The 15,408-nt window shown below is 38.1% G+C and overlaps 1 pseudogene; it reads right to left on the bottom strand.

Moving 5' to 3' along the window:
* Window positions 1-1,031: 1,031 nt before the first annotated feature.
* On the bottom strand, window positions 1,032-1,706 carry LOC105728910 (platelet-activating factor acetylhydrolase IB subunit alpha2-like; annotated as a pseudogene).
* Between the last annotated feature and the right edge of the window lie 13,702 nt (window positions 1,707-15,408).

Genomic DNA, 15,408 nt, shown 5'->3' with positions numbered 1-15,408 from the left:
CTTCGGAGAAGAGGAAAGGCTGCATGTATAGGTTTATTATAGACATGATATTTAGCAACATAAAAATGATACCTTCTAGCAGGGCACAGTGGCTGACGCCCATAATCCCAGCACTTTGGGAGGCTGAGGTGGGCGGATCACCTGAGGTCAGGAGTTCAAGACCAGTCTGACCACCATGGTGAAACCCTGTCTCTAATAAAATGCAAAAAAATTCACCAGGTGTGGTGGTGGGTGCCTGTAATCCTAACTATTCTGGAGGGTGAGGTAGGAGAATTGCTTGAACCTGGCAGGTGGAGGTTGCAGTGAGCTGAGATTGAGCCATTGCACTCCAGCCTGGGCAACAAGAGCAAAGCTCCGTTTCAGGAAAAAAAAAAAGAAAAGAAAAGAAAAAAAAAAAGAGACCCTCCAAAGGGTTCCTTGTATGGGGCAAAATTTGTTTTTCACTGCTAAACATAGGAAGGATTAAGAAAGTGGAACAAATTCCCTTGTTACTATAGCATATCTCATATTTGAATGGCAGGCATGTTCAATCTGTTGTTACATGTTAAGAAAATATTGAGGATACATATGAATAAAGCAAATAAGAAAAAAAGGCTAAATTATGAGCCTTAAAGATGGAAATTAAAAAATTTGCTTTTAAGCCAAGTAGATATGATTCTGATAATTATTATATATGACAAAACCCATAGAAAGCAAAGCCAAGAAAAGAAATCTTCATGTTGTTTAGTACTTGAACTTGATATTGTCCTAGGAAAAACAGTGATAATTCAACAAATGCATCACACATACAACTAAAAAGTACCCTTCTGGTTTCAGATAAATTTCAACAACAATCTTCCTAGGCTAATTTTACTCCTGGGTCTAATAAACCTTCTACATGCAGGACCAGTGTAAATCCCTCTACCCCTTTAAACACTAGATCTGAACATTTGCATTCTGCAATGCAAAGTATCTTGAGAAAGAGATGGATTCTGTAGTGCCAGTGACATAACTGATGGAGGAAGCTGGGAAGAGATTAACACTGATGGGAGTCAGGCAACGATGGTTTGTTTCTCCGTGGGTGTTTCCTCCATCAGCTGCATGATCAGTTCACAGAGGGCTTTGCAGATCTTTGGATAGCCCTCTCCTGTAAGATGCAGAAAATCAAATATATCATGGCAGGAGATGGCACTGTCAGGGTGCATGAAGCCCCTGTCTGTATGCAGGACCTACATATGGGCAAGCTTTAGTGGGGAAACCTTGAGAAGCTGGTTCACCTTTTGCCTCAAAGGGTTGGGCTTCTCACCTCGAGGTAACAAGTCCAGTAGAATTTTGACTTGTGTCTGTCTTGTGTTGATAAACTGATAAAGTGAATGATGGCCTCGAGCTCACCTTCTAACTCTTTTACTGTATTTTCATGGTTGTCTGTTCCTACCTCGACAACAATGACCTTAGGTTTAATATTCTCCAGTTCTCTATTCTTTAGTTTCTACAAAACATGTCTTGTATCTTCCTTACTTCCTTTGTGAAGTAGAGAAAAAAAGCTCTCGCCATATCTCATGTTGCTGCATCAACTGCACCATGGGGTCTCCCACAAACAGAACATTAGGCTTTTTGTCTTTACCATCCAGGACAAATCTGTTGTGCTGAGATAGCCATCTGTCGTCTCCTTGAATATCTTCCACTGCATGTGGAATAGCTGCTGCGTTTGAATCTGCTTGCCTCATTCTACACTCACATAGAGGGTCCACGGAGGCCCTACAAGGTTGCAGTATTGCCGGGTGGTGCGTCTGTCACTCGCTCAGTCCCTGCGGCCCTCCTCCCACGAGGCCCTCCTTGGGCTCCAGCACCAGCCGCAGCCTGGAGATACTTTTATCACAAAGAAAAAGAATTTAGGTAACCTCTTTTTGGTATTTGTCAGTCCTAGATTTCTTTAACAAATTCTTAATTATACACATAAGAAATAGATATGTATATAAAGCAAACATGATTCCGTCAATAACTCGAGGTAAGCATTTGAGAAGCAAGGGCATATCCTCTAGAATCTTGTGCTAGTAACTTATGCTTCTATTTCTCTACATTGATTTCATGACTCCCCATACATCACACACTTAGTTTTACTCAACAAGGGAATCTCTTTCTTACAGTGATTCGGTGTTTTTCTGTATCTCCTTTGTAATAGGGAATTGATTCATTTCATAATCAACCGTCATAGATCTTATAATTAACATTTTAAATCTCGTTTAAATTTTATCACAGAGCATATTCATCCATCTGTGGGATCTATTGTCATCATTTTCTTCATTTGCTCCAGTTTTTATGTACCACCTGAAGAGCCACTATACTTTTACGTTTTCAGTTCAGAATATCCAGGTTTAGCTATTGTAAATAGTGTACTCATACTGCAGGTGATTGTTTCAGCCTTTGAAATACGTTCTCTTTCTGTAACTTGCAGCATACCCAGCAAGTAAGTCTTATTAAGACAGAATACTATATAGGGGCTATTTATCCTGGTTTAGTCCAATGTGAACATCAAAATCAAGACTACACTAGTGATGTAGTGTCCATAAAGCTCAGTCACTTGCCCAGAGGATTTACAGACAACAACAGAATTTGAGAATGACTGAAATCTGTACTAAAGGATAAAAACTATGTGTGTTCTAAAGTATATTCTTTTTTCCTTTTCTTTTCTTTTTTTTTTTCCCAAGAGACAGGGTCTCTCACTCTCTCGTCCAGTCTGAATTGTAGTGGTGTGATCATAGCTCACTGAAGCCTCAAACTCTTGGGCTCAAGTGATCCTCCTGCCTCAGTTTCCCGAGTAGCTAGAACTATAGGTACACACCACCATGCCTGTTTTATTTTTCCTTTTTTTAGAAATGGGATTTTTCTATGTTGCCCAGGTTGGTCTCCAACTCCTGGACTCAAGCAATCCTCCTGCCTCAACCTCCCAGCATGCCGGGATTACAGATACAAACCACCATGCCTGTTTGGCACATTCTTATATTTAAAAGAAAACTGTTTCTCTGCTCACACTTTTGATAACAAAGGCATGAGAATTTTTCTTCTTGTACCAACCAGTTCTCCAACTTTCCAGACACAAACTGAGTGTCCATAACTTAATTCAATTCTGACACTGACTACTCACAGTTAAGACAGACCTCATAGGTTAACGGCTCAGTCCTGCAAGACTGCCCTACTGCCAGTCACAAGTACTGGTTGCCCAGGGTACCCACATTTCTGTCCAACTTAGCTACAAATCAGGGGTTCTTATAATTCTCCCCCCAGGTTCAATAATTTGTTACAACAGCTCACAGAACTCAGGGAAACACTTTACTTAACTTTTTTATCACAAAAGATATAAAGGCTATAAATCAACAGCCAGATGAAGAAGTATATGAGGTCGTGTCCAGAAGGGTCCTGAGCACAGAAACTTCTATTCCCATGGACTGGGGTATGCTACCCTTCTGACTTGTGGGTGCATTCACCAATCTAGAAGCTCTCCAAATTCCAAAGCTTAGGGATTTTTCCGGAGGCCTTATTATATCGGTATGATTGATTATTAACTCAATCTTCAGTTCCTCTTTCCTCCCCATACGATAGGGAATGGGGCTGACAGTTTCAAGTTTCTAATCACAGCTTGGTCTTTCTGGTGATCAGTCCTTATCCTGAAGCTATTTATGAGTACACCAAGAGTCATCTCATTAGAACAAGAGATTCTAATATCACCGAAAAAATTCCACAGGATTTAGGAGCTCTGTGTGAAATATTTTTGTCAACCCCATCACTCAGGAAATTGCAGGGGTTTTAGAAGCTTTTTGTCAGAACAAGGGACAAAGACCAAAGATGTATTTTTTAATTGTGTCACAATATTCAATACATTATAAATAAGACACCTTGTGTCTGACAGTAAAATACAGTTTCTCCTCAATAAGAAACTAGATCTATGGGAATACTACCATATCCATTTGGATTTTTCTTGTAGTGTTCTATGACATTCCCATCAGTTGACATGAGAAATGTCTACATGGTACCTTGCTTTAGGGCCCTAATTACTAAGTATGCTTTATCTCTAGTCTTTGTCAAAGAATAGTCCTTAAATGCTAAGTCATCATCAATAACATTTTATGGGTGAGCTTAGCTTCCCATCTTTGTTAAGCACTCAGGAAGATGCTGGCTGGAAGAGAGTTGGATTTAACATAAAGCTAAGGAAGTGAAGTTTTGGAAACCTTCACTTGTACCAGCCTCTTTCCAGGTTTCTGTAAATGTGTAAAATTCGCAAAAACAAAATAACAACAACAATTACTGAAGGCCGTGGGTTCTTTCTACACCACTCTCCACTCTGTCATATTATCTTTCAAGTCAGATATTGTTGATGTAACTGCAGATAATTTGGTAATCTGACTAAGGGAAAATGGAATTAATCATACAATAATTCGTGTTTAGCGAATGTATTTGTGTAGCTCAGTTCCCTCTGTGTGAAGTCAAGTTACTGCTGGTCTCTCTGATGATGGAATGGCTTCCAGGCACACTCCCCCCATTCATTACACAACTCAGTTTCATGACACCAAGGTGCAGACACAAGTGCCATACCACCATGATATGAGCGTGCCCAATGGCACGGGAAGAAGGTGGGTCCTGGAGGGGAAATATGGTGGCAACTGCGTGGAACCAGGAGCTGGTCCATGTAAAACCTATAATATAATACAAATACATTATATAGATATAAGATAGATATATTAAGATATATCTACATAATATAGATATCTAGATTTAGATAGATAGAGTTACATACAGATGTTATTAGTAGACATGTAAAATTGAAAAGGGGCATTCACTTTTCATTAATATCTGATCAGAACAGAATTTCTCTTCTGTCAGGAATATATTTATTATAATATGGTATTTGCAATCACAAAGGTTACAAAGATTTTTTTTTTTGATAGTGCTAATAAGAAGGAGAATTTATCACATACTAGTATTACAAAGAGTGGATACATCTGTGATAGATTGTATATAACAGAAACTTGATAATAATTTTCTTAAATTTGTGAGATAGTACCAGTAATTAGTGTTAAGGATAAAATTTCCAAATTATTAACAATAAAAACAGATATTAATCAATAATGCTGAAAGGCTGATTTTTTTAATTTTCTCTAGAAATAACAACATTTCAAAACCATAGCCATTTGAAGAAGCAATCAGAGAATATGTCACCAAGAATATTATAGAAATGTGTCAAGTAGTTGAGTAATATAAATGCTGTTATTTTTTGTGATATTTGTGGTATTTGTCAGCTTTTAAAAATCTATGGTTTGTTGGATTTCTATTCTCATCCTAAATACACAATCATTCTAATTATTAAGTTATTATTTATAATTTTAGGTGTTTTTTTTTTTTAAAAAGAAGCCTCCCTAAATTGTAACAGTTTGGGGATCACAGAAATTTAAATCTATTCCAACAGGAGTTTTCTCTCTCTCTCTCACACACACACATGCACACACACGCAGTTTAGTGTACTTGACCTTTGTGCTCTTTGCAATATATACATATATTGCAGGGATGTAAATATATATATGTGTGTGTGTATATATATATAATATATGCTGCAAAGAAGCACTATATATAGATAGATTAATAGATATCTATATAATATAGATATATTAAGATATAATATAGATATATTAAAATATAATATAAATATATAGATATAATATAGCTGTGTTAAGATATATCTATATAATATAGATATCTACATGTAGATAGATATAGTTGGATATAGATATACATATAGAAACATTATATATATATCCTATATATATCCTATGTATATAAGTATATCCTACATCAATGTATATATACACAGTTGAATCTGTCTTTCTGATGTAATAGTCACTTATTGGGGGAAGAAGAGGTGATATCTGAGTGATAAGAGAAAATTGGACTCTTCCATGAGCTTCCATTTAGCAAGAGATGTTAACCATTTCACAGGAATTACGAATTATTATGTTAGCAACATTGAAAGCAATCTCCCCCTATACAATTTCTTCTTCTTCCTTCCGCCTCCTCCTCCGCTGCCACCACCTTTAATAAATCTTATACATTTAGTTTTCATTTCATCAAAGAGAAAGAGAAGAGAAAAATAAATGCATCAGAAGGAGTACTTTCAGACAAGAGGTCAACCTGCATTCCATGTAGGGCTGCTCTTCCTGGAAAGCAGAGGGTGGCACTGAGCAAATAACAGATGTAGTAGAACTCATGATTTAGATTAGGAGACTGTTGATGCCAAATGGCCAATGGTTAGGGGGTGGGAGGAAGTTCTTTTACTAGGGAAGAATTTAGATGGACATAAAGTTTTGATAGGCCTAAGGACAGAGCCAGGGTACTTGAGACACAGCTAGAGTCGAAATTAGAGATTGCAGAGGGGATGCAGGATGAGTTCATTGCAAACACTCAGAGACCTGGGTTCAGTGAGTCCTATATCCAAAACAGAAATGGATACAGCATCATGAATGTAAAGCCAATGTCAGGCATTTCTAGGCCATGAGTGGCTTTCAGGGCAAGGTTACCAGCCAGTGCCCTGTAAATGGTAGAGCAATTGCTCCAAACTCAATGTTCCCTACTTTGAAGGATGGCATTTGGCTGTTGACTGTATACAACACCATGAACTCTAGGGAATCCAGTTCTTAATGGCTCCAGGACTGGATTCAGATGACATCCTCATCAAGGAAAAAATCCTATTTCACATAGGTGTCACTATAACTCTCTTCTCATACTGTAAGGAGGCAGGTGGCATATTTGGAAGGAGATGAGAGATTTGAGGTTTCAGGTTGCAGTCTTCCCCAGGTTGAAGTCCTTCAACCCGTGCCTGTCTCCACTAACTAACAGCAGCATCTTTTATCCTGCAAGTAGTTGTTAAAGTCATTCATTGACATTAGAGAGGTGAATTTAGAAAAATTGTTCATTATATTAAGTTTTGACCTGCTTTAGAGGTCTTTACATTTTTCTTCTTCATTAAAGAAACATAGCACGTATCCTAGATATTAGAATTGCTATTATTAGAAGGAATAGTAGCACCATCACTTAATTTTACTTACACATTTTATTATGTTTGTCCAACTGAGTATTATTAAGACCCAGAATAATGCAGGATATTCATAACTTTCAAATTCAAAATAAACCAAAGACCTGCAGTTTTCCCCAGATACCTCTAGTCTTGAATTCAAGTATTATTCCTCCTTGCACATTCTTCCATTTTGTACTATGAGAATTTTAAATATTGCTTCAAACCCCTGAAGGTTTTGTGAACTTAATCACAGGCTGTATTTGAACAGACTTCACTGATAATTAATACATTGAATATGTTTAACTATTACTCATTGTCCAAATAAATGCAAACTAAAGTACCTTTATTTAAATGTACAAAATGCTCATCTATAAATTCATAAGCAATAAAGTTATATAGTTGGATTTGTTCCATTTCTTTGACTAAGATAAAAATAGAATCTTAGCCCCTTGTAACATTTTCTTACACTAAAAAAAGATATCACACTTTTGATTATCTATCAACTTTAATATTTGCTGATATGGAAAAGCACTAGCGTCTGCTAAATATGGAGAAGGCTTGACCTACTTTATTTGGTTTTGACATTTTGGATTTTAAAATGCAGGATCAAGAATTGTAGATTTTTATCATCTCTCCTTAGCCTTCTCTACAATAAAGAGAACACAAGAAAATTTTGGAAGGAGACATGATACAGGGCTCTTGAGGCCAATTTGGTAGAAAGAATTATTTTAAATAAGTTCTAAAATGAGACACATTGAGACTTGTGCAGGGAGAGACATGGTATTTTCTTCAAATCGTGTAAAAAATCAGGTGTATTCACAATGAATGCTTGGCTTGGAAAGGTTATTTTGTAAGCCAGTGCCTCCCATTTGCCTGTCTGTCGTTAATCTGCCAGACACTGAGGGACATGAGATATTGGGAATTATCCTTTGGAGCTAATTGAAGAAAGGGCTGTCATGTGTCAGATTTGGGAGTTATTGTTAAGAGTATTCAACAGACATGGTTAACTGAGGAAATCAAGCAAACCTAAACCACAGAAGAAAAAGACAATGACATTACCTTCAGGAGACAGAGTTAGGTGACAAGATGGGAAAGGAAATAGTTTTGTAGCTATCAACATTTTGAACAAGAGATTGCATAAAAAAACTCAAGCAGATGCTGACACAGGGAGCTAGAGCAAGAAAGGAGAGCTAATGGAAGGAATGAGGTGTCTGGAGCAACAATTGAGCATACGCGATCACTAGCATACTTCAATAAATAGGTGTCTGGAGGGGAGAATTAGATTAAGAGGGAAGTTGGAGTTCCTGCACTCATGGATGGCTGCAAAGTCAGAGAAATATGGTTTAATAACTGGTGTTGCCTCTTCCTACCACCCATCATAGCATGAACCAGAACAACATGGCTCCAAACAGAATTTTGGAAGAAATCCTGGAATTCCAAACACAGCTTCCTTGAAATTTATTATGTCTGGGTTACTGAGCACAGACCTGTTATTCAATTATTAAGTAGTCTGAAAATTTTTTGATTTGGGTCTGAATAACTATGACATTCAAATAAAAATATTTTATGCCTACTTGTCTTAGTTTGAGTTTTCTCCAAAGTAGATCCTGATTGCCTTCCAAGCACATACCTCTTCATCCCCTACCACTCATGATAAATATTGCAAATGGGTTGTTGGAAAGATATTACAGTGTGATGTCATTGGCATGCTCTTGAGCCAAACTACTAGGTGTGTGATCTGATGCTGCCATTTACTAGCCATGTGGCCTTTGAGTAGTTGCTTGTCTGTGTCTCGACATTCTTATAAAAAATCATTCATGGTGGGCGGGGTGGCTCACTCCTATAATCCCAGCACTTTGAGAGGCCGAGGCAGGCAAATCACAATGTCAGGAGTTTGAGATCAGCCTGGCCAACATGGTGAAACACTGACTCTACTAAAAATACAAAAAAATTAGCTGGGCATGGTGGAGGGTGCCTGAAATCTCAGCTACTTGGGAGACTGAGGCAGGAGAACCACTTGAACCTGTGAGGCAGAGGTTGCAGTGAGCTGAGATCATGCCACTGCACTCCAGCCTGGGTGGCAGTGTGAGACTCTGTCAAAAAAAAAGGAAGAAAGAACAGAAAGAAAGAGGAAAAAATGTTCACATTAATTCAACTCTTAGAGTTGTTGCAAGTATAAAGTAAATTAAAACAAATACCAGGTTTAGAATAGGACCTGGTATATGACAAGTGTCCAATAAATATAAGCTCTTTCTAGGATGGATTTTTTTCCCTTATCACTTCAAAACCCTTCCCAAAACAGTGTTCCAGGCAGCCACTGCCAAGTAATTAGAGTTGACACAAGAGATGAAACCAATTTGTCAAGTCTCCATCCTCCATAAAGTGAGAAGATGGCGATGCAAGTGGAGGAACCCGGGGTTCTTTATCTATCTGGCTTTGAAGACTGGGAAATCATAGAAACTCAGAGGAGAAAGAGACCATAAAAGTCAGCCACTCCAACCTCTGACCTGCCCGGGAAATGCCTCCTATAGTGTGCCCTAACACACATGCATCGAGGCCCCTGCTTGGTATTCAGTGCTCATTAAATTATTCAATTTTAGCTTTTAGACATTGCCTTAGGCAGCTTGGGCTACCGTAACAAAATAACATAGACTTGGTGGCTAAAACAACAAAACTTATTTTCTCACAGTTCTGAAGGCTGGGAAGTCCAAGATGAAGATGCCAGCTGCTTCACTTCCTAATGAGGGTCCTCTTCCTGGCTTGTAAACTCTCATCTCACTATGTCCTCACATGGACTTTTCTTAAGAGAGAGAGATCTATTCCTCTTCTTATAAGGCCACCAATTCTATTGGATTATGATCCTACCCTTATGATCTCCTTTAACCTTAATTACCTTTTAAAAGCCCTAGCTCCAAAAACACTCACACTGAGAGTTAGAGCTTCAGAATATAAATTTGGTTGAGTGGGGGTGAGGAGAGAGATACAATTCAGTCCTCAGCAAAAATTTGTCGTTTTCATGAATTGAATTATGCCTCACTATTAGTTGCAGTTTTGTTACCAGGAGCAACAGAAATGAGACCTTCAAAGCGACAGATTTTGAAGAATTTTAAACACTTAAAGTGTCTTCCCTAGGTTTTACTTTCTGATTCATTTTCCCCATTTATTTAAATAACTTTTTACCTAGAGTTCTCACTATCCAGTGAACACTATATCCTTTGTTAATTTATATATTTAAAAAGAGTGTCCACAATTGAAAACAGTTTCAAATGTGATCTGTTTAATATAAAATGCCAGGGAATCAAGATCTTCCCTGTTCTTATAATTATTCTGGCTTTGCTGCAAGTTGAGATTGCCTTTACTGTGTTAGTCGTTGGGCGAGAGTTTATAGGAAGTAGCTTACTGTCTGCACATTAGGTACTCAGTAGGCCCTGGTTGAATTAAACTGGATCCCACTCTGGTGTAATTTTTGTTGTTGTTCTTACAGTAAGTCATATTTTTCTGAATCATCTGCAGTCTAAAGAATTTATAGAAGACTGGAAGCTGGGCCATTTTGGAGTTCTCTTGAGATTTTGCATTTACATGAAAATGGTAGTAAAGGTCTGGACCAGGAGGAAGAACAATTGTAGTGAACCAATATAGAGAATGCCCGTACTGAAGAAAAACTGGGAATATGTTTTTCATCTCTTTCTAGGACTGCATGGACACAGAGGAAGAGTGAACAAAGGGCATGCTTCTGTTATGTGTCTTCAGTAATTGCCTGAACATGTGACTTGCTGTTTAAGGAAAAAAATGACATTTACTAAGGACTTAACATATGCCAGCTACTGTGCCAGGCACTTTCACATTATCTCATTAATCCTCTCAACAGCCCTCTGAGGTAGAGGTTATTAGATCCACTTTATACGGAAGTTATGAGGCTTGCCTAATTTTGCTTAAGGTAATTCTTGCTTTGGCTGCCAAATCCCAAGTGCTTTCTGTAACACCCACGCTAGTAAAACTGGAGCATATCATGGGATACTGGAAAGCACAGACACAAAATGGCACACCATCCTGGGATATTAATATTCCTGATGGCAGGTGTATTGGTTTGCTAGGACAGCCATAACAAATACCACAGACCGGGTGGCTTAAACAACAGAAATGCATTTCCTCACAGTCCTGGAGGCTAGAAGTTCAAGACCAAGGTGTTAGAAGTGTTTTTTTCTGCCTTCCTCTCTGTTTGGCTTGTAAATGGTCATCGTCTTCCTGTGTCTTCACATGGGCTTCTCTGTTTGTATGTGTCTGCGTTCTAATCTCTTCTTCTTAGAAGGTGTCTAGTTCTATTCGATTAGCACTCACCACCAATGTCCTTATTTAACCTTAATTATCTATTTCAAGGCCTTTCTCCAAGTATAATTACATTCTGAGGTACTAGAGATTAGGACTTCTACATATGAATTTCAGGGGCACACAAATCCAGCCCATAACAGCATGTAATTCAAAACACTGTAGAAAGAAAGTAAAATATGATAGATAACAACCTGGACTTTGCACTTTGATTGCTTTGGCTGAATCCTGATTCTTTCATTAACCCGGTGAGTAATCTTGAGCAACTCATTGAACCCATCTTCACCTCAGTCTCCCACTCTTTAAAATGGAGATAATGTTCTGTAGAATTTTTTTGTCTGAGAATAAAACAAGTTAACACATATTAAGCACTTAGAAGAATCCCTGGAAAATAATAAGTATAGTATGTATAGTAACCCTTATGGGATAGATGAAGTAAAATGCAAAATTCCTTTAACTTTTATTGTGTATGTTTAACATGCACATGTTTGGTTACACATAGAGTGAAATGATTACTACAGTCAAGCTACTGAACACATTCATCATCTCACATAGCTATCTTTGCATGTGTGCATGTGGTAAAAGCACCTGGTATCTATTCTCTCAGCAAATTTGCAGTATACAATGCAATACAATATTATTAACTAGAGTCTCATGCCATGCATTAGGCTGCTAGACTTAGTCATTCCACATAACTGCAACTTTATACACTTTGAGCTACATCTCTCCATGACCCACTTCCTTAATACCTCTGGCTCTGGTAGCCACCAATCTACTCTCTGTTTCTATGAATTATCCTTTTTTTTCAAAGTATCCACTATAACATAAATCACATAGTATTTTTACTTCTGTGTCTGGCTTATTTCACTTTCATATAATGTCCTTATGGTTCATCCATATTGTTGGAAAAGGCAAGATCACCTTCTTTTTGAAGGCAGAATAATATTCCAATGCATGTATATTGATGTGTGTGTGCATGTATGTGTACCACAATTTCTTTATCCGTTTATCTGTCAATGAACATTTTGGTTGATTCCGTATCTTCACTACATGAATAATGCTGCAATGAACATGGGAGCACAGATATCTCTATGAGCTGCTGATCTCATACCCTTTGGATAGATACTCAGAAGAGAGATTGCTGAGAACAGAATACAGACTCAGAAATACATCCAAGCACATGCAGTAAATTAATTTTTAACATGGAACTAAGAAGACACATGGATAAAGGATGGCTTCTTCAATAATGGTGCTGGGAAAACCGTATATTCACATGTAAAAGAATGAAATTGGACCCTTATAACATACACAAAAATCCACTCTAAATGAGTTCAAGACCTAAATATAAGACCTGAAACCATAAAATTCCTAGAAGAAAATGTTGCAAAAAACACTGGGCTTGGCAATTATTTTTGAATATCCCACCAAAAACTCAGTCGAGAAAAAAATAAACAAATGGCACTACAACAAAATAAAAAGGTTCTACACAGAAAAGAAAACAATCAGCAAAATAAAAAGGCAGTCTACAAATTGGTAAAAACATATTTGTAAACCATGAATCTGATAAGGGGTTAATATCCAAAATATATTAGGAGCTTATACAATTCAATAGCAAAAAATACAATACAATAAAATAATCTGATTTAAAAATAGGCAATTAACCTGAATAGACATTTCTCCCAAAAAGACATAAAAATGGCCAATAGATATAGGCAAAGCTGCTCAACTTCAGTAATTACCAGGGAAATACAAATTAAAAGCACAATGAGGTATCACTTCACACCAACTAGGATGGTTATTACAAAAAGTACAAGAAGGGCCAGGCGCGGTGGTTCAAGCCTGTAATCCCAGGATTTTTGGAGGCTGAGTCGGGTGGATCACCTGAGGTCAGGAGTCTGAGACCAGCCTGGCCAAATGGCAAAACCCCATCTCTACTAAAAATACAAAAAAATTACCCGGGGTGGTGACACATGCCTGTAATTTCAGCTACTTGGGTGGCTGAGGTGGGAGAATTGCTTAAACCAGGAGGTGAAAGTTCCAGTGAGCTGAGATTGCACCCCTGCACTCCAGATTGGGTAACAGAGTGAGACTCCATCTCTAAAATAAAAAAATAAAACAAGAGATAACAAGTGTTGGCAAAGATGTGGAGTAAAGGAAACCTTTGTATACTGTTGGTGGGAAGGTAAACAAGTACAGTCACTATGGAAAACAATATGGAGGTTCTTCAAAAGATTAAAAGTAGGACTGCCATATGACTCAGTAATTCCTCTTCTGGGCATATACATATAAATTCTTTAATTTGAAAGTTAAAACATATCAAATAATTTTCTTCACTTAAGAAAGCTGCCTCAGTCACAAATATCCATTATCATTTCTTTCTTTCTTTCTTTTTTTTTTTTGAGACAGAGTCTCACTTCTTCACTCAGGTTGGAGGGCAGTGGCATGATCTTGGCTCACTGCAACCTTCACTTCTTAGGTTCAAGCAATTCTCCTGCCTCAGCCTCCCAAGTAGGTGAGATTACAGTCACCCGCCACTACCCCAGGGTTCCAACACGTTGGCCAGGCTGGTCTTGAACTCCTGACCTCAAGTGATCCACCTGCCTCAGCCTCCCAAAATGCTGGGATTACAGGCATGAGCCACCATGCCAAGCTTCATTCTCCTCTTCTACTGAGCAATAGCAGAGAAAAACTCTAAGAAGTACTTTCTGCTAGCATGCATTTGCTCTTCATGCTGGGCAGACTTCTAAGATGGCTTCCAATGATTCCACTTGATGGTATTAATGTCCCATGAAATCCACTTCCTGTGAATGTAGGCTGAACCTAGTGACTCACTTCTAATGCATAAAATATAACAAAAGTGGTAGAATAGCACTTCCAAAATTTGGTTATAAAAATCAGTGACTTTCTTCTTGCTCTCTCTCTCTCTCTATTTCTCTCTCTCTCTACCTCTCTCTCACTCTCACTCTCATTTTCTCTCTCTGGCCCTTTTTTCCTGCTTGCTCTGATGAATCAATTCATCATGTTTTAAGCTGCCCCATGAATAGATCTATAAGGAACTTGGGGCTGCTTCTGGCCCACAGCCCTCAAAGAACCGAAACCTCTCAATTCAACAGCCTGCAAGAAGCTGAACCCTGCCAATAACTACATGATTGAGCTTGAAAGTAGATTCTTCCCTAACAGATTTCCTTTCATGTCTTGAGGTGACTGCAGCCCCAGTTGGCACCTTTCTAGCAGACTGTGAGAGACACTGCAACAGAAGACCCAACTGAGCTGTGCTCAGATTCCTGACCTACAGAAACTATGAGAAAATAGACGTTTAAGCCAGTAAGTCTTGGGGTAATTTGTTATGCAGCAATAGATAACTAATACAGCCTTCTGAAAGTGGAGAATGTTGTGGGAGTAGATGGGGACCTACATGATTCAAGTGGTAAATGAAATTTGGGTGAGCACAGTAGAAGGACCCAAAGAATAGAAGGCAAGAAAGGAGCTTGGAAGATCCCAACTATTTTCCAAGAATCACCCTGCTCAAGCAGTTTTTCCTCATCAGCATGTCTGGAAACAACCCTTAACTAGTTAGCTTGCAATACTCTTACTTTGCACTAGTTGCATTTCAAAGTACTTAAATTGTTCAACCTGCTCCGATACATTTACTCCTACTGTTTTCACCATTAATGAGGCATTCAGCTTTTATAATCTGGGAGATGACCTAAAGATCAAAGTTAATTTAATTTAAAATCAATGCACTAGAAAAGAAAGACCCTGCCTCCAGTATTGATGTTAGGCTGTGAGCTTTTGCAAACGCAGAAGCAAAGACACATAACGGCATATGCCATGCCATTATTTCCAACCAGGAGAGACTATAGTCATGCAGTCGCAAAGGTCTGCTGCGAAAAGATTCTGAAAATTGGTCTCCACCCGATTTAATACTACTTATTGGACAGGCTTTGTTTGATCCAGTGAATTGCAAACCACTTTCTGGATTCATTATTGAATTTTAAATCCCACTGAGTAGCTAAGACCAATATCAATGAATCCTACAT

The sequence above is a fragment of the Aotus nancymaae genome, unplaced genomic scaffold (assembly GCF_030222135.1).
Source record: "Aotus nancymaae isolate 86718 unplaced genomic scaffold, 86718_ANA_hifiasm-v0.15.2.pri h1tg000016l, whole genome shotgun sequence".
NCBI lineage: Eukaryota > Metazoa > Chordata > Mammalia > Primates > Aotidae > Aotus > Aotus nancymaae.
The sequence above is the reverse complement of the archived record's forward strand: the minus strand, read 5'-3'. Positions and strand labels throughout refer to the sequence as shown.